Source organism: Engystomops pustulosus, chromosome 9 (assembly GCF_040894005.1).
Source record: "Engystomops pustulosus chromosome 9, aEngPut4.maternal, whole genome shotgun sequence".
Lineage (NCBI taxonomy): Eukaryota > Metazoa > Chordata > Amphibia > Anura > Leptodactylidae > Engystomops > Engystomops pustulosus.
In genome coordinates, this window is record NC_092419.1 from 63,606,876 (window position 1) to 63,625,109 (window position 18,234).

General features: G+C 45.3%; 59 pseudogenes; all 59 read left to right on the top strand.

The window, feature by feature from the left end:
* Positions 1-364: 364 nt before the first annotated feature.
* On the top strand, positions 365-483 carry LOC140093755 (5S ribosomal RNA; annotated as a pseudogene).
* Positions 484-553: 70 nt separating this feature from the next.
* On the top strand, positions 554-672 carry LOC140082953 (5S ribosomal RNA; annotated as a pseudogene).
* A 70-nt stretch (positions 673-742) lies between these two features.
* LOC140085283 (5S ribosomal RNA) lies at positions 743-861 on the top strand (annotated as a pseudogene).
* A 69-nt stretch (positions 862-930) lies between these two features.
* On the top strand, positions 931-1,049 carry LOC140087651 (5S ribosomal RNA; annotated as a pseudogene).
* A 69-nt stretch (positions 1,050-1,118) lies between these two features.
* LOC140087652 (5S ribosomal RNA) lies at positions 1,119-1,237 on the top strand (annotated as a pseudogene).
* Positions 1,238-1,306: 69 nt separating this feature from the next.
* LOC140096141 (5S ribosomal RNA) lies at positions 1,307-1,424 on the top strand (annotated as a pseudogene).
* A 70-nt stretch (positions 1,425-1,494) lies between these two features.
* Positions 1,495-1,613, top strand: LOC140090986 (5S ribosomal RNA; annotated as a pseudogene).
* Positions 1,614-2,061: 448 nt separating this feature from the next.
* Positions 2,062-2,180, top strand: LOC140090987 (5S ribosomal RNA; annotated as a pseudogene).
* A 448-nt stretch (positions 2,181-2,628) lies between these two features.
* LOC140092106 (5S ribosomal RNA) lies at positions 2,629-2,747 on the top strand (annotated as a pseudogene).
* A 637-nt stretch (positions 2,748-3,384) lies between these two features.
* LOC140085995 (5S ribosomal RNA) lies at positions 3,385-3,503 on the top strand (annotated as a pseudogene).
* A 70-nt stretch (positions 3,504-3,573) lies between these two features.
* LOC140087653 (5S ribosomal RNA) lies at positions 3,574-3,692 on the top strand (annotated as a pseudogene).
* Positions 3,693-3,761: 69 nt separating this feature from the next.
* On the top strand, positions 3,762-3,880 carry LOC140087654 (5S ribosomal RNA; annotated as a pseudogene).
* Positions 3,881-3,949: 69 nt separating this feature from the next.
* Positions 3,950-4,068, top strand: LOC140092119 (5S ribosomal RNA; annotated as a pseudogene).
* A 448-nt stretch (positions 4,069-4,516) lies between these two features.
* Positions 4,517-4,635, top strand: LOC140083906 (5S ribosomal RNA; annotated as a pseudogene).
* A 70-nt stretch (positions 4,636-4,705) lies between these two features.
* Positions 4,706-4,824, top strand: LOC140087656 (5S ribosomal RNA; annotated as a pseudogene).
* Positions 4,825-4,893: 69 nt separating this feature from the next.
* Positions 4,894-5,012, top strand: LOC140087657 (5S ribosomal RNA; annotated as a pseudogene).
* Positions 5,013-5,081: 69 nt separating this feature from the next.
* On the top strand, positions 5,082-5,200 carry LOC140079221 (5S ribosomal RNA; annotated as a pseudogene).
* Positions 5,201-5,458: 258 nt separating this feature from the next.
* Positions 5,459-5,577, top strand: LOC140090989 (5S ribosomal RNA; annotated as a pseudogene).
* A 448-nt stretch (positions 5,578-6,025) lies between these two features.
* LOC140092132 (5S ribosomal RNA) lies at positions 6,026-6,144 on the top strand (annotated as a pseudogene).
* A 448-nt stretch (positions 6,145-6,592) lies between these two features.
* On the top strand, positions 6,593-6,711 carry LOC140095783 (5S ribosomal RNA; annotated as a pseudogene).
* Positions 6,712-6,781: 70 nt separating this feature from the next.
* On the top strand, positions 6,782-6,900 carry LOC140085996 (5S ribosomal RNA; annotated as a pseudogene).
* A 70-nt stretch (positions 6,901-6,970) lies between these two features.
* On the top strand, positions 6,971-7,089 carry LOC140087658 (5S ribosomal RNA; annotated as a pseudogene).
* A 69-nt stretch (positions 7,090-7,158) lies between these two features.
* LOC140087659 (5S ribosomal RNA) lies at positions 7,159-7,277 on the top strand (annotated as a pseudogene).
* A 69-nt stretch (positions 7,278-7,346) lies between these two features.
* Positions 7,347-7,465, top strand: LOC140092144 (5S ribosomal RNA; annotated as a pseudogene).
* A 448-nt stretch (positions 7,466-7,913) lies between these two features.
* LOC140083805 (5S ribosomal RNA) lies at positions 7,914-8,032 on the top strand (annotated as a pseudogene).
* A 448-nt stretch (positions 8,033-8,480) lies between these two features.
* Positions 8,481-8,599, top strand: LOC140083399 (5S ribosomal RNA; annotated as a pseudogene).
* A 69-nt stretch (positions 8,600-8,668) lies between these two features.
* On the top strand, positions 8,669-8,787 carry LOC140084679 (5S ribosomal RNA; annotated as a pseudogene).
* Positions 8,788-8,857: 70 nt separating this feature from the next.
* LOC140092156 (5S ribosomal RNA) lies at positions 8,858-8,976 on the top strand (annotated as a pseudogene).
* Positions 8,977-9,046: 70 nt separating this feature from the next.
* LOC140090990 (5S ribosomal RNA) lies at positions 9,047-9,165 on the top strand (annotated as a pseudogene).
* A 70-nt stretch (positions 9,166-9,235) lies between these two features.
* Positions 9,236-9,354, top strand: LOC140091707 (5S ribosomal RNA; annotated as a pseudogene).
* Positions 9,355-9,424: 70 nt separating this feature from the next.
* On the top strand, positions 9,425-9,543 carry LOC140083907 (5S ribosomal RNA; annotated as a pseudogene).
* Positions 9,544-9,613: 70 nt separating this feature from the next.
* LOC140090991 (5S ribosomal RNA) lies at positions 9,614-9,732 on the top strand (annotated as a pseudogene).
* Positions 9,733-9,802: 70 nt separating this feature from the next.
* On the top strand, positions 9,803-9,921 carry LOC140083908 (5S ribosomal RNA; annotated as a pseudogene).
* A 70-nt stretch (positions 9,922-9,991) lies between these two features.
* On the top strand, positions 9,992-10,110 carry LOC140082079 (5S ribosomal RNA; annotated as a pseudogene).
* Positions 10,111-10,180: 70 nt separating this feature from the next.
* LOC140092168 (5S ribosomal RNA) lies at positions 10,181-10,299 on the top strand (annotated as a pseudogene).
* Positions 10,300-10,369: 70 nt separating this feature from the next.
* On the top strand, positions 10,370-10,488 carry LOC140096759 (5S ribosomal RNA; annotated as a pseudogene).
* A 448-nt stretch (positions 10,489-10,936) lies between these two features.
* Positions 10,937-11,055, top strand: LOC140095406 (5S ribosomal RNA; annotated as a pseudogene).
* A 448-nt stretch (positions 11,056-11,503) lies between these two features.
* LOC140083806 (5S ribosomal RNA) lies at positions 11,504-11,622 on the top strand (annotated as a pseudogene).
* A 70-nt stretch (positions 11,623-11,692) lies between these two features.
* Positions 11,693-11,811, top strand: LOC140082080 (5S ribosomal RNA; annotated as a pseudogene).
* A 70-nt stretch (positions 11,812-11,881) lies between these two features.
* Positions 11,882-12,000, top strand: LOC140098029 (5S ribosomal RNA; annotated as a pseudogene).
* Positions 12,001-12,448: 448 nt separating this feature from the next.
* On the top strand, positions 12,449-12,567 carry LOC140095407 (5S ribosomal RNA; annotated as a pseudogene).
* Positions 12,568-13,015: 448 nt separating this feature from the next.
* Positions 13,016-13,134, top strand: LOC140079222 (5S ribosomal RNA; annotated as a pseudogene).
* A 637-nt stretch (positions 13,135-13,771) lies between these two features.
* LOC140082081 (5S ribosomal RNA) lies at positions 13,772-13,890 on the top strand (annotated as a pseudogene).
* Positions 13,891-13,960: 70 nt separating this feature from the next.
* Positions 13,961-14,079, top strand: LOC140095436 (5S ribosomal RNA; annotated as a pseudogene).
* Positions 14,080-14,149: 70 nt separating this feature from the next.
* LOC140096760 (5S ribosomal RNA) lies at positions 14,150-14,268 on the top strand (annotated as a pseudogene).
* Positions 14,269-14,716: 448 nt separating this feature from the next.
* On the top strand, positions 14,717-14,843 carry LOC140097505 (5S ribosomal RNA; annotated as a pseudogene).
* A 70-nt stretch (positions 14,844-14,913) lies between these two features.
* Positions 14,914-15,032, top strand: LOC140082955 (5S ribosomal RNA; annotated as a pseudogene).
* A 69-nt stretch (positions 15,033-15,101) lies between these two features.
* LOC140092180 (5S ribosomal RNA) lies at positions 15,102-15,220 on the top strand (annotated as a pseudogene).
* A 70-nt stretch (positions 15,221-15,290) lies between these two features.
* LOC140090993 (5S ribosomal RNA) lies at positions 15,291-15,409 on the top strand (annotated as a pseudogene).
* A 448-nt stretch (positions 15,410-15,857) lies between these two features.
* LOC140089287 (5S ribosomal RNA) lies at positions 15,858-15,976 on the top strand (annotated as a pseudogene).
* A 69-nt stretch (positions 15,977-16,045) lies between these two features.
* Positions 16,046-16,164, top strand: LOC140092477 (5S ribosomal RNA; annotated as a pseudogene).
* A 70-nt stretch (positions 16,165-16,234) lies between these two features.
* LOC140087661 (5S ribosomal RNA) lies at positions 16,235-16,353 on the top strand (annotated as a pseudogene).
* Positions 16,354-16,422: 69 nt separating this feature from the next.
* On the top strand, positions 16,423-16,541 carry LOC140082892 (5S ribosomal RNA; annotated as a pseudogene).
* A 69-nt stretch (positions 16,542-16,610) lies between these two features.
* LOC140082891 (5S ribosomal RNA) lies at positions 16,611-16,729 on the top strand (annotated as a pseudogene).
* A 69-nt stretch (positions 16,730-16,798) lies between these two features.
* Positions 16,799-16,917, top strand: LOC140082082 (5S ribosomal RNA; annotated as a pseudogene).
* A 70-nt stretch (positions 16,918-16,987) lies between these two features.
* LOC140087543 (5S ribosomal RNA) lies at positions 16,988-17,106 on the top strand (annotated as a pseudogene).
* A 69-nt stretch (positions 17,107-17,175) lies between these two features.
* LOC140083807 (5S ribosomal RNA) lies at positions 17,176-17,294 on the top strand (annotated as a pseudogene).
* Positions 17,295-17,364: 70 nt separating this feature from the next.
* LOC140078714 (5S ribosomal RNA) lies at positions 17,365-17,483 on the top strand (annotated as a pseudogene).
* Positions 17,484-17,742: 259 nt separating this feature from the next.
* LOC140090994 (5S ribosomal RNA) lies at positions 17,743-17,861 on the top strand (annotated as a pseudogene).
* The last annotated feature ends 373 nt before the right edge of the window (positions 17,862-18,234 follow it).

An 18,234-nucleotide genomic window follows, 5' to 3' on the forward strand; every position in this document is an offset into this window, starting at 1 on the left:
TAAGCTGAATGTGCCTGCTCTTGTCAGATCGCAGCAGCAATGCAGCTTAAGGCTTGGCAAGTACCAGCATGGGAGACTGGCTTGGAATCCCAAGTTCTGGTGACCTTTTTGAACCTGAAAATTGTGTTAGTTTCTATATGAGATAGTAGAAGAAGGTTCAAATTGAACAACTGCTGTCAACGGCCATTCTAAGCTGAATGTGTGTGCTCTTGTCAGATCGCAGCAGCGATGCAGCTTAAGGCTTGGCAAGTACCAGCATGGGAGACTGGCTGGGAATCCCAAGTTCTGTTGACCTTTTTGAACCTGAAAATTGTGTTAGTTTCTCTATGAGATAGTAAAAGAAGGTTCAAATTGAACAGCTGCTGTCAACGGCAATTCTAAGCTGAATGTGCCTGCTCTCGTCAGATCGCAGCAGCAATGCAGCTTAAGGCTTGGCAAGTACCAGCATGGGAGACTGGATTGGAATCCCAAGTTCCGTTGACCTTTTTGAACCTGAAAATTGTGTTAGTTTCTCTATGAGATAGCAAAAGAAGGTTCAAATTGAACAGCTGCTGTCAACGGCCATTCTAAGCTGAATGTGCCTGCTCTCTTCAGATCGCAGCAGCAATGCAGCTTAAGGCTTGGCAAGTACCAGCATGGGAGACTGGCTGGGAATCCCAAGTTCCGTTGACCTTTTTGAACCTGAAAATTGTGTTAGTTTCTCTATGAGATAGTAAAAGAAGGTTCAAATTGAACAGCTGCTGTCAACGGCCATTCTAAGCTGAATGTGCCTGCTCTCGTCAGATCGCAGCAGCAATGCAGCGTAAGGCTTGGTAAGTACCAGCATGGGAGACTGGCTGGGAATTCCAAGTTCCGTTGACCTTTTTGAACCTGAAAATGTGTTAGTTTCTCTATGAGATAGTAAAAGAAGGTTCAAATTGAACAGCTGCTGTCAACGGCCATTCTAAGCTGAATGTGCCTGCTCTCGTCAGATCGCAGCAGCAATGCAGCGTAAGGCTTGGCAAGTACCAGCATGGGAGACTGGCTGGGAATTCCAAGTTCCGTTGACCTTTTTGAACCTGAAAATGTGTTAGTTTCTCTATGAGATAGTAAAAGAAGGTTCAAATTGAACAGCTGCTGTCAACGGCCATTCTAAGCTGAATGTGCCTGCTCTCGTCAGATCGCAGCAGCAATGCAGCGTAAGGCTTGGCAAGTACCAGCATGGGAGACTGGCTGGGAATTCCAAGTTCCGTTGACCTTTTTGAACCTGAAAATGTGTTAGTTTCTCTATGAGATAGTAAAAGAAGGTTCAAATTGAACAGCTGAAGTCAACGGCCATTCTAAGCTGAATGTGCCTGCTCTCGTCAGATCGCAGCAGCAATGCAGCTTAAGGCTTGGCAAGTACCAGCATGGGAGACTGGCTGGAATCCCAAGTTCCGTTGACCTTTTTGAACCTGAAAATTGTGTTAGTTTCTCTATGAGATAGCAAAAGAAGGTTCAAATTGAACAGCTGCTGTCAACGGCCATTCTAAGCTGAATGTGCCTGCTCTTGTCAGATCGCAGCAGCAATGCAGCTTAAGGCTTGGCAAGTACCAGCATGGGAGACTGGCTGGGAATCCCAAGTTCTGTTGACCTTTTTGAACCTGAAAATTGTGTTAGTTTCTCTATGAGATAGTAAAAGAAGGTTCAAATTGAACAGCTGCCGTCAACGGCCATTCTAAGCTGAATGTGCCTGCTCTTGTCAGATCACAGCAGCAATGCAGCTAAAGGCTTGGCAAGTACCAGCATGGGAGACTGGCTTGGAATCCCAAGTTCTGGTGACCTTTTTGAACCTGAAAATTGTGTTAGTTTCTATATGAGATAGTAGAAGAAGGTTCAAATTGAACAACTGCTGTCAACGGCCATTCTAAGCTGAATGTGTGTGCTCTTGTCAGATCGCAGCAGCGATGCAGCTTAAGGCTTGGCAAGTACAAGCATGGGAGACTGGCTGGGAATCCCAAGTTCCGTTGACCTTTTTGAACCTGAAAATTGTGTTAGTTTCTCTATGAGATAGCAAAAGAAGGTTCAAATTGAACAGCTGCTGTCAACGGCCATTCTAAGCTGAATGTGCCTGCTCTTGTCAGATCGCAGCAGCAATGCAGCTTAAGGCTTGGCAAGTACCAGCATGGGAGACTGGCTGGGAATCCCAAGTTCTGTTGACCTTTTTGAACCTGAAAATTGTGTTAGTTTCTCTATGAGATAGTAAAAGAAGGTTCAAATTGAACAGCTGCTGTCAACGGCCATTCTAAGCTGAATGTGCCTGCTCTTGTCAGATCGCAGCAGCAATGCAGCTTAAGGCTTGGCAAGTACCAGCATGGGAGACTGGCTTGGAATCCCATGTTCTGGTGACCTTTTTGAACCTGAAAATTGTGTTAGTTTCTATATGAGATAGTAGAAGAAGGTTCAAATTGAACAACTGCTGTCAACGGCCATTCTAAGCTGAATGTGTGTGCTCTTGTCAGATCGCAGCAGCGATGCAGCTTAAGGCTTGGCAAGTACCAGCATGGGAGACTGGCTGGGAATCCCAAGTTCTGTTGACCTTTTTGAACCTGAAAATTGTGTTAGTTTCTCTATGAGATAGTAAAAGAAGGTTCAAATTGAACAGCTGCTGTCAACGGCCATTCTAAGCTGAATGTGCCTGCTCTCGTCAGATCGCAGCAGCAATGCAGCTTAAGGCTTGGCAAGTACCAGCATGGGAGACTGGCTGGGAATCCCAAGTTCCGTTGACCTTTTTGAACCTGAAAATTGTGTTAGTTTCTCTATGAGATAGCAAAAGAAGGTTCAAATTGAACAGCTGCTGTCAACGGCCATTCTAAGCTGAATGTGCCTGCTCTTGTCAGATCGCAGCAGCAATGCAGCTTAAGGCTTGGCAAGTACCAGCATGGGAGACTGGCTTGGAATCCCAAGTTCTGGTGACCTTTTTGAACCTGAAAATTGTGTTAGTTTCTATATGAGATAGTAGAAGAAGGTTCAAATTGAACAACTGCTGTCAACGGCCATTCTAAGCTGAATGTGTGTGCTCTTGTCAGATCGCAGCAGCGATGCAGCTTAAGGCTTGGCAAGTACCAGCATGGGAGACTGGCTGGGAATCCCAAGTTCTGTTGACCTTTTTGAACCTGAAAATTGTGTTAGTTTCTCTATGAGATAGTAAAAGAAGGTTCAAATTGAACAGCTGCTGTCAACGGCCATTCTAAGCTGAATGTGCCTGCTCTTGTCAGATCGCAGCAGCAATGCAGCTTAAGGCTTGGCAAGAATCAGCATGGGAGACTGGCTGGGAATCCCAAGTTCCGTTGACCTTTTTGAACCTGAAAATTGTGTTAGTTTCTCTATGAGATAGTAAAAGAAGGTTCAAATTGAACAGCTGCTGTCAACGGCCATTCTAAGCTGAATGTGCGTGCTCTCATCAGATCGCAGCAGCAATGCAGCTTAAGGCTTGGCAAGTACCAGCATGGGAGACTGGCTGGGAATCCCAAGTTCTGTTGACCTTTTTGAACCTGAAAATTGTGTTAGTTTCTCTATGAGATAGCAAAAGAAGGTTCAAATTGAACAGCTGCTGTCAACGGCCATTCTAAGCTGAATGTGCCTGCTCTCGTCAGATCGCAGCAGCAATGCAGCGTAAGGCTTGGCAAGTACCAGCATGGGAGACTGGCTGGGAATTCCAAGTTCCGTTGACCTTTTTGAACCTGAAAATGTGTTAGTTTCTCTATGAGATAGTAAAAGAAGGTTCAAATTGAACAGCTGCTGTCAACGGCCATTCTAAGCTGAATGTGCCTGCTCTCGTCAGATCGCAGCAGCAATGCAGCGTAAGGCTTGGCAAGTACCAGCATGGGAGACTGGCTGGGAATTCCAAGTTCCGTTGACCTTTTTGAACCTGAAAATGTGTTAGTTTCTCTATGAGATAGTAAAAGAAGGTTCAAATTGAACAGCTGAAGTCAACGGCCATTCTAAGCTGAATGTGCCTGCTCTCGTCAGATCGCAGCAGCAATGCAGCTTAAGGCTTGGCAAGTACCAGCATGGGAGACTGGCTGGGAATCCCAAGTTCCGTTGACCTTTTTGAACCTGAAAATTGTGTTAGTTTCTCTATGAGATAGCAAAAGAAGGTTCAAATTGAACAGCTGCTGTCAACGGCCATTCTAAGCTGAATGTGCCTGCTCTTGTCAGATCGCAGCAGCAATGCAGCTTAAGGCTTGGCAAGTACCAGCATGGGAGACTGGCTTGGAATCCCAAGTTCTGGTGACCTTTTTGAACCTGAAAATTGTGTTAGTTTCTATATGAGATAGTAGAAGAAGGTTCAAATTGAACAACTGCTGTCAACGGCCATTCTAAGCTGAATGTGTGTGCTCTTGTCAGATCGCAGCAGCGATGCAGCTTAAGGCTTGGCAAGTACCAGCATGGGAGACTGGCTGGGAATCCCAAGTTCTGTTGACCTTTTTGAACCTGAAAATTGTGTTAGTTTCTCTATGAGATAGTAAAAGAAGGTTCAAATTGAACAGCTGCTGTCAACGGCAATTCTAAGCTGAATGTGCCTGCTCTCGTCAGATCGCAGCAGCAATGCAGCTTAAGGCTTGGCAAGTACCAGCATGGGAGACTGGCTGGGAATCCCAAGTTCCGTTGACCTTTTTGAACCTGAAAATTGTGTTAGTTTCTCTATGAGATAGCAAAAGAAGGTTCAAATTGAACAGCTGCTGTCAACGGCCATTCTAAGCTGAATGTGCCTGCTCTCGTCAGATCGCAGCAGCAATGCAGCGTAAGGCTTGGCAAGTACCAGCATGGGAGACTGGCTGGGAATTCCAAGTTCCGTTGACCTTTTTGAACCTGAAAATGTGTTAGTTTCTCTATGAGATAGTAAAAGAAGGTTCAAATTGAACAGCTGCTGTCAACGGCCATTCTAAGCTGAATGTGCCTGCTCTCGTCAGATCGCAGCAGCAATGCAGCGTAAGGCTTGGCAAGTACCAGCATGGGAGACTGGCTGGGAATTCCAAGTTCCGTTGACCTTTTTGAACCTGAAAATGTGTTAGTTTCTCTATGAGATAGTAAAAGAAGGTTCAAATTGAACAGCTGAAGTCAACGGCCATTCTAAGCTGAATGTGCCTGCTCTCGTCAGATCGCAGCAGCAATGCAGCTTAAGGCTTGGCAAGTACCAGCATGGGAGACTGGCTGGGAATCCCAAGTTCTGTTGACCTTTTTGAACCTGAAAATTGTGTTAGTTTCTCTATGAGATAGTAAAAGAAGGTTCAAATTGAACAGCTGCCGTCAACGGCCATTCTAAGCTGAATGTGCCTGCTCTTGTCAGATCACAGCAGCAATGCAGCTTAAGGCTTGGCAAGTACCAGCATGGGAGACTGGCTGGAATCCCAAGTTCCGTTGACCTTTTTGAACCTGAAAATTGTGTTAGTTTCTCTATGAGATAGCAAAAGAAGGTTCAAATTGAACAGCTGTTGTCAACGGCCATTCTAAGCTGAATGTGCCTGCTCTTGTCAGATCGCAGCAGCAATGCAGCTTAAGGCTTGGCAAGTACCAGCATGGGAGACTGGCTGGGAATCCCAAGTTCTGTTGACCTTTTTGAACCTGAAAATTGTGTTAGTTTCTCTATGAGATAGTAAAAGAAGGTTCAAATTGAACAGCTGCTGTCAACGGCCATTCTAAGCTGAATGTGCCTGCTCTTGTCAGATCGCAGCAGCAATGCAGCTTAAGGCTTGGCAAGTACCAGCATGGGAGACTGGCTTGGAATCCCATGTTCTGGTGACCTTTTTGAACCTGAAAATTGTGTTAGTTTCTATATGAGATAGTAGAAGAAGGTTCAAATTGAACAACTGCTGTCAACGGCCATTCTAAGCTGAATGTGTGTGCTCTTGTCAGATCGCAGCAGCGATGCAGCTTAAGGCTTGGCAAGTACCAGCATGGGAGACTGGCTGGGAATCCCAAGTTCTGTTGACCTTTTTGAACCTGAAAATTGTGTTAGTTTCTCTATGAGATAGTAAAAGAAGGTTCAAATTGAACAGCTGCTGTCAACGGCCATTCTAAGCTGAATGTGCCTGCTCTCGTCAGATCGCAGCAGCAATGCAGCTTAAGGCTTGGCAAGTACCAGCATGGGAGACTGGCTGGGAATCCCAAGTTCCGTTGACCTTTTTGAACCTGAAAATTGTGTTAGTTTCTCTATGAGATAGCAAAAGAAGGTTCAAATTGAACAGCTGCTGTCAACGGCCATTCTAAGCTGAATGTGCCTGCTCTTGTCAGATCGCAGCAGCAATGCAGCTTAAGGCTTGGCAAGTACCAGCATGGGAGACTGGCTTGGAATCCCAAGTTCTGGTGACCTTTTTGAACCTGAAAATTGTGTTAGTTTCTATATGAGATAGTAGAAGAAGGTTCAAATTGAACAACTGCTGTCAACGGCCATTCTAAGCTGAATGTGTGTGCTCTTGTCAGATCGCAGCAGCGATGCAGCTTAAGGCTTGGCAAGTACCAGCATGGGAGACTGGCTGGGAATCCCAAGTTCTGTTGACCTTTTTGAACCTGAAAATTGTGTTAGTTTCTCTATGAGATAGTAAAAGAAGGTTCAAATTGAACAGCTGCTGTCAACGGCCATTCTAAGCTGAATGTGCCTGCTCTTGTCAGATCGCAGCAGCAATGCAGCTTAAGGCTTGGCAAGTATCAGCATGGGAGACTGGCTGGGAATCCCAAGTTCCGTTGACCTTTTTGAACCTGAAAATTGTGTTAGTTTCTCTATGAGATAGTAAAAGAAGGTTCAAATTGAACAGCTGCTGTCAACGGCCATTCTAAGCTGAATGTGCGTGCTCTCATCAGATCGCAGCAGCAATGCAGCTTAAGGCTTGGCAAGTACCAGCATGGGAGACTGGCTGGGAATCCCAAGTTCTGTTGACCTTTTTGAACCTGAAAATTGTGTTAGTTTCTCTATGAGATAGCAAAAGAAGGTTCAAATTGAACAGCTGCTGTCAACGGCCATTCTAAGCTGAATGTGCCTGCTCTCGTCAGATCGCAGCAGCAATGCAGCGTAAGGCTTGGCAAGTACCAGCATGGGAGACTGGCTGGGAATTCCAAGTTCCGTTGACCTTTTTGAACCTGAAAATGTGTTAGTTTCTCTATGAGATAGTAAAAGAAGGTTCAAATTGAACAGCTGCTGTCAACGGCCATTCTAAGCTGAATGTGCCTGCTCTCGTCAGATCGCAGCAGCAATGCAGCGTAAGGCTTGGCAAGTACCAGCATGGGAGACTGGCTGGGAATTCCAAGTTCCGTTGACCTTGTTGAACCTGAAAATGTGTTAGTTTCTCTATGAGATAGTAAAAGAAGGTTCAAATTGAACAGCTGAAGTCAACGGCCATTCTAAGCTGAATGTGCCTGCTCTCGTCAGATCGCAGCAGCAATGCAGCTTAAGGCTTGGCAAGTACCAGCATGGGAGACTGGCTGGGAATCCCAAGTTCCGTTGACCTTTTTGAACCTGAAAATTGTGTTAGTTTCTCTATGAGATAGCAAAAGAAGGTTCAAATTGAACAGCTGCTGTCAACGGCCATTCTAAGCTGAATGTGCCTGCTCTTGTCAGATCGCAGCAGCAATGCAGCTTAAGGCTTGGCAAGTACCAGCATGGGAGACTGGCTTGGAATCCCAAGTTCTGGTGACCTTTTTGAACCTGAAAATTGTGTTAGTTTCTATATGAGATAGTAGAAGAAGGTTCAAATTGAACAACTGCTGTCAACGGCCATTCTAAGCTGAATGTGTGTGCTCTTGTCAGATCGCAGCAGCGATGCAGCTTAAGGCTTGGCAAGTACCAGCATGGGAGACTGGCTGGGAATCCCAAGTTCTGTTGACCTTTTTGAACCTGAAAATTGTGTTAGTTTCTCTATGAGATAGTAAAAGAAGGTTCAAATTGAACAGCTGCTGTCAACGGCAATTCTAAGCTGAATGTGCCTGCTCTCGTCAGATCGCAGCAGCAATGCAGCTTAAGGCTTGGCAAGTACCAGCATGGGAGACTGGCTGGGAATCCCAAGTTCCGTTGACCTTTTTGAACCTGAAAATTGTGTTAGTTTCTCTATGAGATAGCAAAAGAAGGTTCAAATTGAACAGCTGCTGTCAACGGCCATTCTAAGCTGAATGTGCCTGCTCTTGTCAGATCGCAGCAGCAATGCAGCTTAAGGCTTGGCAAGTACCAGCATGGGAGACTGGCTTGGAATCCCAAGTTCTGGTGACCTTTTTGAACCTGAAAATTGTGTTAGTTTCTATATGAGATAGTAGAAGAAGGTTCAAATTGAACAACTGCTGTCAACGGCCATTCTAAGCTGAATGTGTGTGCTCTTGTCAGATTGCAGCAGCGATGCAGCTTAAGGCTTGGCAAGTACCAGCATGGGAGACTGGCTGGGAATCCCAAGTTCTGTTGACCTTTTTGAACCTGAAAATTGTGTTAGTTTCTCTATGAGATAGTAAAAGAAGGTTAAAATTGAACAGCTGCTTTCAACGGCCATTCTAAGCTGAATGTGCCTGCTCTCGTCAGATCGCAGCAGCAATGCAGCTTAAGGCTTGGCAAGTACCAGCATGGGAGACTGGCTGGGAATTCCAAGTTCCGTTGACCTTTTTGAACCTGAAAATGTGTTAGTTTCTCTATGAGATAGTAAAAGAAGGTTCAAATTGAACAGCTGCTGTCAACGGCCATTCTAAGCTGAATGTGCGTGCTCTCATCAGATCGCAGCAGCAATGCAGCTTAAGGCTTGGCAAGTACCAGCATGGGAGACTGGCTGGGAATCCCAAGTTCCGTTGACCTTTTTGAACCTGAAAATTGTGTTAGTTTCTCTATGAGATAGCAAAAGAAGGTTCAAATTGAACAGCTGCTGTCAACGGCCATTCTAAGCTGAATGTGCCTGCTCTCGTCAGATCGCAGCAGCAATGCAGCTTAAGGCTTGGCAAGTACCAGCATGGGAGACTGGCTGGGAATCCCAAGTTCCGTTGACCTTTTTGAACCTGAAAATTGTGTTAGTTTCTCTATGAGATAGCAAAAGAAGGTTCAAATTGAACAGCTGCTGTCAACGGCCATTCTAAGCTGAATGTGCCTGCTCTTGTCAGATCGCAGCAGCAATGCAGCTTAAGGCTTGGCAAGTACCAGCATGGGAGACTGGCTGGGAATCCCAAGTTCTGTTGACCTTTTTGAACCTGAAAATTGTGTTAGTTTCTCTATGAGATAGTAAAAGAAGGTTCAAATTGAACAGCTGCTGTCAACAGCCATTCTAAGCTGAATGTGCCTGCTCTTGTCAGATCGCAGCAGCAATGCAGCTTAAGGCTTGGCAAGTACCAGCATGGGAGACTGGCTGGGAATCCCAAGTTCTGTTGACCTTTTTGAACCTGAAAATTGTGTTAGTTTCTCTATGAGATAGTAAAAGAAGGTTCAAATTGAACAGCTGCTGTCAACGGCAATTCTAAGCTGAATGTGCCTGCTCTCGTCAGATCGCAGCAGCAATGCAGCTTAAGGCTTGGCAAGTACCAGCATGGGAGACTGGCTGGGAATCCCAAGTTCCGTTGACCTTTTTGAACCTGAAAATTGTGTTAGTTTCTCTATGAGATAGCAAAAGACGGTTCAAATTGAACAGCTGCTGTCAACGGCCATTCTAAGCTGAATGTGCCTGCTCTTGTCAGATCGCAGCAGCAATGCAGCTTAAGGCTTGGCAAGTACCAGCATGGGAGACTGGCTGGGAATCCCAAGTTCTGTTGACCTTTTTGAACCTGAAAATTGTGTTAGTTTCTCTATGAGATAGTAAAAGAAGGTTCAAATTGAACAGCTGCTGTCAACGGCAATTCTAAGCTGAATGTGCCTGCTCTCGTCAGATCGCAGCAGCAATGCAGCTTAAGGCTTGGCAAGTACCAGCATGGGAGACTGGCTGGGAATCCCAAGTTCCGTTGACCTTTTTGAACCTGAAAATTGTGTTAGTTTCTCTATGAGATAGCAAAAGACGGTTCAAATTGAACAGCTGCTGTCAACGGCCATTCTAAGCTGAATGTGCCTGCTCTCGTCAGATCGCAGCAGCAATGCAGCTTAAGGCTTGGCAAGTACCAGCATGGGGGACTGGCTGGGAATCCCAAGTTCTGTTGACCTTTTTTAACCTGAAAATTGTGTTAGTTTCTCTATGAGATAGTAAAAGAAGGTTCAAATTGAACAGCTGCTGTCAACGGCCATTCTAAGCTGAATGTGCCTGCTCTCGTCAGATCGCAGCAGCAATGCAGCTTAAGGCTTGGCAAGTACCAGCATGGGAGACTGGCTGGGAATCCCAAGTTCCGTTGACCTTTTTGAACCTGAAAATTGTGTTAGTTTCTCTATGAGATAGCAAAAGAAGGTTCAAATTGAACAGCTGCTGTCAACGGCCATTCTAAGCTGAATGTGCCTGCTCTTGTCAGATCGCAGCAGCAATGCAGCTTAAGGCTTGGCAAGTACCAGCATGGGAGACTGGCTGGGAATCCCAAGTTCTGTTTACCTTTTTGAACCTGAAAATTGTGTTAGTTTCTCTATGAGATAGTAAAAGAAGGTTCAAATTGAACAGCTGCTGTCAACGGCCATTCTAAGCTGAATGTGCTTGCTCTTGTCAGATCGCAGCAGCAATGCAGCTTAAGGCTTGGCAAGTACCAGCATGGGAGACTGGCTTGGAATCCCAAGTTCTGGTGACCTTTTTGAACCTGAAAATTGTGTTAGTTTCTATATGAGATAGTAGAAGAAGGTTCAAATTGAACAACTGCTGTCAACGGCCATTCTAAGCTGAATGTGTGTGCTCTTGTCAGATCGCAGCAGCGATGCAGCTTAAGGCTTGGCAAGTACCAGCATGGGAGACTGGCTGGGAATCCCAAGTTCTGTTGACCTTTTTGAACCTGAAAATTGTGTTAGTTTCTCTATGAGATAGTAAAAGAAGGTTCAAATTGAACAGCTGCTGTCAACGGCCATTCTAAGCTGAATGTGCCTGCTCTCGTCAGATCGCAGCAGCAATGCAGCTTAAGGCTTGGCAAGTATCAGCATGGGAGACTGGCTGGGAATCCCAAGGTCTGTTGACCTTTTTGAACCTGAAAATTGTGTTAGTTTCTCTATGAGATAGTAAAAGAAGGTTCAAATTGAACAGCTGCTGTCAACGGCCATTCTAAGCTGAATGTGCCTGCTCTTGTCAGATCGCAGCAGCAATGCAGCTTAAGGCTTGGCAAGTACCAGCATGGGAGACTGGCTTGGAATCCCAAGTTCTGGTGACCTTTTTGAACCTGAAAATTGTGTTTGTTTCTATATGAGATAGTAGAAGAAGGTTCAAATTGAACAACTGCTGTCAACAGCCATTCTAAGCTGAATGTGTGTGCTCTTGTCAGATCGCAGCAGCGATGCAGCTTAAGGCTTGGCAAGTACCAGCATGGGAGACTGGCTGGGAATCCCAAGTTCTGTTGACCTTTTTGAACCTGAAAATTGTGTTAGTTTCTCTATGAGATAGTAAAAGAAGGTTCAAATTGAACAGCTGCTGTCAACGGCAATTCTAAGCTGAATGTGCCTGCTCTCGTCAGATCGCAGCAGCAATGCAGCTTAAGGCTTGGCAAGTACCAGCATGGGAGACTGGCTGGGAATCCCAAGTTCCGTTGACCTTTTTGAACCTGAAAATTGTGTTAGTTTCTTTATGAGATAGCAAAAGACGGTTCAAATTGAACAGCTGCTGTCAACGGCCATTCTAAGCTGAATGTGCCTGCTCTCGTCAGATCGCAGCAGCAATGCAGCTTAAGGCTTGGCAAGTACCAGCATGGGGGACTGGCTGGGAATCCCAAGTTCTGTTGACCTTTTTTAACCTGAAAATTGTGTTAGTTTCTCTATGAGATAGTAAAAGAAGGTTCAAATTGAACAGCTGCTGTCAACGGCCATTCTAAGCTGAATGGGCCTGCTCTCGTCAGATCGCAGCAGCAATGCAGCTTAAGGCTTGGCAAGTACCAGCATGGGAGACTGGCTGGGAGTCCCAAGTTCTGTTTACCTTTTTGAACCTGAAAATTGTGTTAGTTTCTCTATGAGATAGTAAAAGAAGGTTCAAATTGAACAGCTGCTGTCAACGGCCATTCTAAGCTCAATGTGCCTGCTCTTGTCAGATCGCAGCAGCAATGCAGCTTAAGGCTTGGCAAGTACCAGCATGGGAGACTGGCTTGGAATCCCAAGTTCTGGTGACCTTTTTGAACCTGAAAATTGTGTTAGTTTCTATATGAGATAGTAGAAGAAGGTTCAAATTGAACAACTGCTGTCAACGGCCATTCTAAGCTGAATGTGTGTGCTCTTGTCAGATCGCAGCAGCGATGCAGCTTAAGGCTTGGCAAGTACCAGCATGGGAGACTGGCTGGGAATCCCAAGTTCTGTTGACCTTTTTGAACCTGAAAATTGTGTTAGTTTCTCTATGAGATAGTAAAAGAAGGTTCAAATTGAACAGCTGCTGTCAACGGCCATTCTAAGCTGAATGTGCCTGCTCTCGTCAGATCGCAGCAGCAATGCAGCTTAAGGCTTGGCAAGTATCAGCATGGGAGACTGGCTGGGAATCCCAAGGTCTGTTGACCTTTTTGAACCTGAAAATTGTGTTAGTTTCTCTATGAGATAGTAAAAGAAGGTTCAAATTGAACAGCTGCTGTCAACGGCCATTCTAAGCTGAATGTGCCTGCTTTTGTCAGATCGCAGCAGCAATGCAGCTTAAGGCTTGGCAAGTACCAGCATGGGAGACTGGCTTGGAATCCCAAGTTCTGGTGACCTTTTTGAACCTGAAAATTGTGTTAGTTTCTATATGAGATAGTAGAAGAAGGTTCAAATTGAACAACTGCTGTCAACGGCCATTCTAAGCTGAATGTGTGTGCTCTTGTCAGATCGCAGCAGCGATGCAGCTTAAGGCTTGGCAAGTACCAGCATGGGAGACTGGCTGGGAATCCCAAGTTCTGTTGACCTTTTTGAACCTGAAAATTGTGTTAGTTTCTCTATGAGATAGTAAAAGAAGGTTCAAATTGAACAGCTGCTGTCAACGGCCATTCTAAGCTGAATGTGCCTGCTCTCGTCAGATCGCAGCAGCAATGCAGCTTAAGGCTTGGCAAGTACCAGCATGGGAGACTGGCTGGGAATCCCAAGTTCTGTTGACCTTTTTGAACCTGAAAATTGTGTTAGTTTCTCTATGAGATAGTAAAAGAAGGTTCAAATTGAACAGCTGCTGTCAACGGCCATTCTAAGCTGAATGTGCCTGCTCTTGTCAGATCGCAGCAGCAATGCAGCTTAAGGTTTGGCAAGTACCAGCATGGGAGACTGGCTTGGAATCCCAAGTTCTGGTGACCTTTTTGAACCTGAAAATTGTGTTAGTTTCTATATGAGATAGTAGAAGAAGGTTCAAATTGAACAACTGCTGTCAACGGCCATTCTAAGCTGAATGTGTGTGCTCTTGTCAGATCGCAGCAGCGATGCAGCTTAAGGCTTGGCAAGTACCAGCATGGGAGACTGGCTTGGAATCCCAAGTTCTGGTGACCTTTTTGAACCTGAAAATTGTGTTAGTTTCTATATGAGATAGTAGAAGAAGGTTCAAATTGAACAACTGCTGTCAACGGCCATTCTAAGCTGAATGTGTGTGCTCTTGTCAGATCGCAGCAGCGATGCAGCTTAAGGCTTGGCAAGTACCAGCATGGGAGACTGGCTGGGAATCCCAAGTTCCGTTGAACTTTTTGAACCTGAAAATTGTGTTAGTTTCTCTATGAGATAGCAAAAGAAGGTTCAAATTGAACAGCTGCTGTCAACGGCCATTCTAAGCTGAATGTGCCTGCTCTCGTCAGATCGCAGCAGCAATGCAGCTTAAGGCTTGGCAAGTACCAGCATGGGGGACTGGCTGGGAATCCCAAGTTCTGTTGACCTTTTTTAACCTGAAAATTGTGTTAGTTTCTCTATGAGATAGTAAAAGAAGGTTCAAATTGAACAGCTGCTGTCAACGGCCATTCTAAGCTGAATGTGCCTGCTCTCGTCAGATCGCAGCAGCAATGCAGCTTAAGGCTTGGCAAGAACCAGCATGGGAGACTGGCTGGGAATCCCAAGTTCCGTTGACCTTTTTGAACCTGAAAATTGTGTTAGTTTCTCTATGAGATAGCAAAAGAAGGTTCAAATTGAACAGCTGCTGTCAACGGCCATTCTAAGCTGAATGTGCCTGCTCTTGTCAGATCGCAGCAGCAATGCAGCTTAAGGCTTGGCAAGTACCAGCATGGGAGACTGGCTGGGAATCCCAAGTTCTGTTTACCTTTTTGAACCTGAAAATTGTGTTAGTTTCTCTATGAGATAGTAAAAGAAGGTTCAAATTGAACAGCTGCTGTCAACGGCCGTTCTAAGCTGAATGAGCCTGCTCTTGTCAGATCGCAGCAGCAATGCAGCTTAAGGCTTGGCAAGTACCAGCATGGGAGACTGGCTTGGAATCCCAAGTTCTGGTGACCTTTTTGAACCTGAAAATTGTGTTAGTTTCTATATGAGATAGTAGAAGAAGGTTCAAATTGAACAACTGCTGTCAACGGCCATTCTAAGCTGAATGTGTGTGCTCTTGTCAGATCGCAGCAGCAATGCAGCTTAAGGCTTGGCAAGTACCAGCATGGGAGACTGGCTGGGAATCCCAAGTTCTGTTGACCTTTTTTAACCTGAAAATTGTGTTAGTTTCTCTATGAGATAGTAAAAGAAGGTTCAAATTGAACAGCTGCTGTCAACGGCCATTCTAAGCTGAATGTGCCTGCTCTCGTCAGATCGCAGCAGCAATGCAGCAATGCAGCTTAAGGCTTGGCAAGTACCAGCATGGGAGACTGGCTGGGAATCCCAAGTTCCGTTGACCTTTTTGAACCTGAAAATTGTGTTCGTTTCTCTATGAGATAGCAAAAGAAGGTTAAAATTGAACAGCTGCTGTCAACGGCCATTCTAAGCTGAATGTGCCTGCTCTCGTCAGATCGCAGCAGCAATGCAGCTTAAGGCTTGGCAAGTACCAGCATGGGAGACTGGCTGGGAATTCCAAGTTCCGTTGACCTTTTTGAACCTGAAAATGTGTTAGTTTCTCTATGAGATAGTAAAAGAAGGTTCAAATTGAACAGCTGCTGTCAACGGCCATTCTAAGCTGAATGTGCCTGCTCTCGTCAGATCGCAGCAGCAATGCAGCTTAAGGCTTGGCAAGTACCAGCATGGGAGACTGGCTGGGAATCCCAAGTTCCGTTGACCTTTTTGAACCTGAAAATTGTGTTAGTTTCTCTATGAGATATCAAAAGAAGGTTCAAATTGAACAGCTGCTGTCAACGGCCATTCTAAGCTGAATGTGCCTGCTCTTGTCAGATCGCAGCAGCAATGCAGCTTAAGGCTTGGCAAGTACCAGCATGGGAGACTGGCTGGGAATCCCAAGTTCTGTTGACCTTTTTGAACCTGAAAATTGTGTTAGTTTCTCTATGAGATAGTAAAAGAAGGTTCAAATTGAACAGCTGCTGTCAACGGCCATTCTAAGCTGAATGTGCCTGCTCTTGTCAGATCGCAGCAGCAATGCAGCTTAAGGCTTGGCAAGTACCAGCATGGGAGACTGGCTTGGAATCTCAAGTTCTGGTGACCTTTTTGAACCTGAAAATTGTGTTAGTTTCTATATGAGATAGTAGAAGAAGGTTCAAATTGAACAACTGCTGTCAACGGCCATTCTAAGCTGAATGTGTGTGCTCTTGTCAGATCGCAGCAGCAATGCAGCTTAAGGCTTGGCAAGTACCAGCATGGGAGACTGGCTGGGAATCCCAAGTTCTGTTGACCTTTTTGAACCTGAAAATTGTGTTAGTTTCTCTATGAGATAGTAAAAGAAGGTTCAAATTGAACAACTGCTGTCAACGGCCATTCTAAGCTGAATGTGCCTGCTCTCGTCAGATCGAAGAAGCAATGCAGCTTAAGGCTTGGCAAGTACCAGCATGGGAGACTGGCTGGGAATTCCAAGTTCCGTTGACCTTTTTAAACCTTAAAATGTGTTAGTTTCTCTTTGAGATAGTAAAAGAAGGTTCAAATTGAGCAGCTGCTGTCAACGGCCATTCTAAGCTGAATGTGCGTGCTCTCATCAGATCGCAGCAGCAATGCAGCTTAAGGCTTGGCAAGTACCAGCATGGGAGACTGGCTGGGAATCCCAAGGTCCGTTGACCTTTTTGAACCTGAAAATTGTGTTAGTTTCTCTATGAGATAGCAAAAGAAGGTTCAAATTGAACAGCTGCTGTCAACGGCCATTCTAAGCTGAATGTGCCTGCTCTCGTCAGATCGCAGCAGCAATGCAGCGTAAGGCTTGGCAAGTACCAGCATGGGAGACTGGCTGGGAATTCCAAGTTCCGTTGACCTTTTTGAACCTGAAAATGTGTTAGTTTCTCTATGAGATAGTAAAAGAAGGTTCAAATTGAACAGCTGCTGTCAACGGCCATTCTAAGCTGAATGTGCCTGCTCTCGTCAGATCGCAGCAGCAATGCAGCTTAAGGCTTGGCAAGTACCAGCATGGGAGACTGGCTGGGAATTCCAAGTTCCGTTGATCTTTTTGAACCTGAAAATGTGTTAGTTTCTCTATGAGATAGTAAAAGAAGGTTCAAATTGAACAGCTGCTGTCAACGGCCATTCTAAGCTGAATGTGCCTGCTCTCGTCAGATCGCAGCAGCAATGCAGCTTAAGGCTTGGCAAGTACCAGCATGGGAGACTGGCTGGGAATTCCAAGTTCCGTTGATCTTTTTGAACCTGAAAATGTGTTAGTTTCTCTATGAGATAGTAAAAGAAGGTTCAAATTGAACAGCTGCTGTCAACGGCCATTCTAAGCTGAATGTGCCTGCTCTCGTCAGATCGCAGCAGCAATGCAGCTTAAGGCTTGGCAAGTACCAGCATGGGGGACTGGCTGGGAATCCCAAGTTCTGTTGACCTTTTTTAACCTGAAAATTGTGTTAGTTTCTCTATGAGATAGTAAAAGAAGGTTCAAATTGAACAGCTGCTGTCAACGGCCATTCTAAGCTGAATGTGCTTGCTCTCGTCAGATCGCAGCAGCAATGCAGCTTAAGGCTTGGCAAGTACCAGCATGGGAGACTGGCTGGGAATTCCAAGTTCCGTTGATCTTTTTGAACCTGAAAATGTGTTAGTTTCTCTATGAGATAGTAAAAGAAGGTTCAAATTGAACAGCTGCTGTCAACGGCAATTCTAAGCTGAATGTGCCTGCTCTCGTCAGATCGCAGCAGCAATGCAGCTTAAGGCTTGGCAAGTACCAGCATGGGAGACTGGCTGGGAATCCCAAGTTCCGTTGACCTTTTTGAACCTGAAAATTGTGTTCGTTTCTCTATGAGATAGCAAAAGAAGGTTCAAATTGAACAGCTGCTGTCAACGGCCATTCTAAGCTGAATGTGCCTGCTCTCGTCAGATCGCAGCAGCAATGCAGCTTAAGGCTTGGCAAGTACCAGCATGGGGGACTGGCTGGGAATTCCAAGTTCTGTTGACCTTTTTTAACCTGAAAATTGTGTTAGTTTCTGTATGAGATAGTAAAAGAAGGTTCAAATTGAACAGCTGCTGTCAACGGCCATTCTAAGCTGAATGTGCCTCCTCTCGTCAGATCGCTGCAGCAATGCAGCTTAAGGCTTGGCAAGTACCAGCATGGGAGACTGGCTGGGAATCCCAAGTTCCGTTGACCTTTTTGAACCTGAAAATTGTGTTAGTTTCTCTATGAGATAGCAAAAGAAGGTTCAAATTGAACAGCTGCTGTCAACGGCCATTCTAAGCTGAATGTGCCTGCTCTTGTCAGATCGCAGCAGCAATGCAGCTTAAGGCTTGGCAAGTACCAGCATGGGAGACTGGCTGGGAATCCCAAGTTCTGTTGACCTTTTTGAACCTGAAAATTGTGTTAGTTTCTCTATGAGATAGTAAAAGAAGGTTCAAATTGAACAGCTGCTGTCAACTGCCATTCTAAGCTGAATGTGCCTGCTCTTGTCAGATCGCAGCAGCAATGCAGCTTAAGGCTTGGCAAGTACCAGCATGGGAGACTGGCTTGGAATCCCAAGTTCTGGTGACCTTTTTGAACCTGAAAATTGTGTTAGTTTCTATATGAGATAGTAGAAGAAGGTTCAAATTGAACAACTGCTGTCAACGGCCATTCTAAGCTGAATGTGTGTGCTCTTGTCAGATCGCAGCAGTGATGCAGCTTAAGGCTTGGCAAGTACCAGCATGGGAGACTGGCTGGGAATCCCAAGTTCTGT